Below are 2,701 nucleotides of genomic sequence, written 5' to 3'. Positions count from 1 at the left end.
GGTGGTGGTGACGGTAGCGGCGGCGGTCTGGTATTATCCCTTTTCTTCCGTGGAAGTGTTATATCCAGGTAGATAAACTAGGATAGAATAATGATGATAGAGCAAGGTAACCGGTAAAGGTGGCGATATTTCCCCAGAGCGTACCAATTACCCCGTCGTGAAGAATGATGTTACGGTGATGCGCTCCTTTCCATGGTTCTGATGAGGGGCAATGGATGAGGAGTGTAGTGGGGTCCCCCGTAGATACCCTATCGCCCGGAATGGAGAAGGAGCCATCGCAATCGCATTGCTCCTGCCGTGTCTAACAAAGAACGAGGGGAGACATGATTTTCCGCAATAGTTGGGACTTCTCTTCTCTTCCCTCTCCGCGCTAAATCCCTCTGTCAACATTCTGGGCAGTTTCATCATACTGCACTTGGTGGGAGCAATGGCATTCTGACATTGAATTCTAGCATCAGAGAGAGAGAAGGAGACATGTCATAGGCCAGAATGTAGTGAGACATGCAGATACAGTACAACCACGGATATATACATGCAATTAAAATTGCAACAGCCTTTTCATCAATACACGTCGGATCAAGTCTTTCGCATCCTGACTACCTGCCTACTTTGCCTACTGCACTTCGTACTGACAGCACTACCAGCACTATCATCACTATCACATCAAGCATTGTCATATCTGTATCCTACGGCTTCTGATGCAGTACAGGTCGTGGTAACCTACAATACGCAGATTACTACGCTTATGCCGAGTTCCCTTGCAAGTACTACACACACACACACACACACACACACATATATATATATATATGCGCGCGGTTGAGTTCGTCAGCAACACACATCACGGAGTACTGCCAGTTCATTATTACTGGCCGCAATACCAAGGTAGTATTGATACGAATTCTGTATATTTACTAGTGGTACAGGCAGAAATATAGCATGTCCATCACCAAACCTATCTTACCGAAAACGGGAAACCGGTAACACAACAGTCAAGCTACAAATTGGAACACGATACATCTCTTAGGAGTCTCCTACCTGTCACAGTCACACACGCGACAACGGCGACACTGGAAATAGCGCGTCCCTCATCCATCCACTTACACACATGACGCTAACCAGTATGTCCGTCTGCCCGAGTCTCGGGCTGCCATCGGGCATCAACCCTGCATCAGCGTTCCCGTACTCTCCTCCTCCCTCCTCTTCTCTTGTTATCTAGTCACCTTGATCAGAAGAACATGATGGCAGAGAGACGCACAATGACCTCTTTGCCACTCCGCGGGGACTCAGTCTAGGATATCACCCAGTGGTACCATGTTCGTAACGGGTACATGCTTACAGCCCCCCTCCCCCCCCCCCCCCCCCCCGGCCCATCCCCCTCACTCATAACCACGTCTTCTTTTTTCAACTCGTATGTGGCTGCCACGTCGTTTGCAGAAGAGAGAGAGGTAAGAGACAGATGGAGAGATGGTGCCACGTTAGGATCATGTCCCCGCAGGCCATTATTATCTTACATGTATTCTACTCGTACCCGTACACAGCTTGACAGAGACGGAGACGGAGACAGAGAGAGAGAGAGAGAGAGGGAGAGAGGGAGATAGAGAGAGAGAGAGAGAGAGGGAGAGAGAGAGATGGCTGATCTCCCCTTCTCGTACTCAGACATTCCCTCCCTCACCCCATTTAATCTATCAGACTTCAGACTAAACAGCTAATTTATCATCATGAGCTCAGAGCAACACGTCTCGCTATCAGGCTGGTATTAGTTGCGTCATGCAAATGCACGCCATACTTACATGTGCGCGTCAGCTACTCATTATTATCATTATCACTATTATTATTTACTAAAAAGAAAAAGCAGTCATCATTACGAATAGCCCACCCCATTTAGTCTTTTTTTTTTTTGTGTCTATGAACTTTGGTGTAATGATCGGATGATCGGGGAGAAGGGGGCAAACCCCATCCTCTCAAGACATTGCCAAAGGAGTTTCACGGAGATGCCATACCGTGTAGTCATCGTATGAGTTTTGGGGAGGGGGGGGAGGAGGAAGCCGCCTAGACGTTTTTTAATAAAATGAAGAGCGTGGCAAATTAAATGTAGAAAGCATCTCGTGTTATACCACATAATATACGTCAATGCCAAGATGTGATGAGCTCTCATGGCGAGAGTAGAGGCGAGAGAAGAAGGGAAAAAGGTCAATGACCAACGCACCCGGGACGATGCATCCTGCAGGTGAGTAAATTAACGGTTCATGAAATAGTATCTCGGTCAAGGGAGGAGGAAAATTAAACTCCCGAAACCAAAAAGAAAAGAAAAGAAAAGAAAAGAAAGAGAGAAAGAAGAATAAACAAGAAAAAAAAAAGGTGTATTACAGGTAATATAGAGAGCATGTATTACTCGTAAAAGTGGTAGGAGAAAGTGATGGCCTTGTCAGCCTGACCAACCAATTCTCACGACAAGCGCCCAGCGTCGTATATTATAATCTCACGTATTCGGCACGGGACTTGCTCCTTTGCTACGTCTCGACCCACATCCCACTAGTCGCTTTGTGTTATTATGACTCCGTCAATGTGATCGTCGCTCGGGTTTGCTGTGTGGCCTTGTCGTGGCTATTGTTGTATATATGTACTCGTACGTGTGACATTGCCGCAGTGTCCCAATTTCCCTTTATTTACCTGGTGGTTCCCTCCTCCCCCCCTCCCC

This window comes from Geosmithia morbida, assembly GCF_012550715.1.
Source record: "Geosmithia morbida isolate 1262 chromosome Unknown scaffold_26, whole genome shotgun sequence".
Taxonomy (NCBI): domain Eukaryota; kingdom Fungi; phylum Ascomycota; class Sordariomycetes; order Hypocreales; family Bionectriaceae; genus Geosmithia; species Geosmithia morbida.
Note: the sequence above shows the minus strand (reverse complement) of the source record.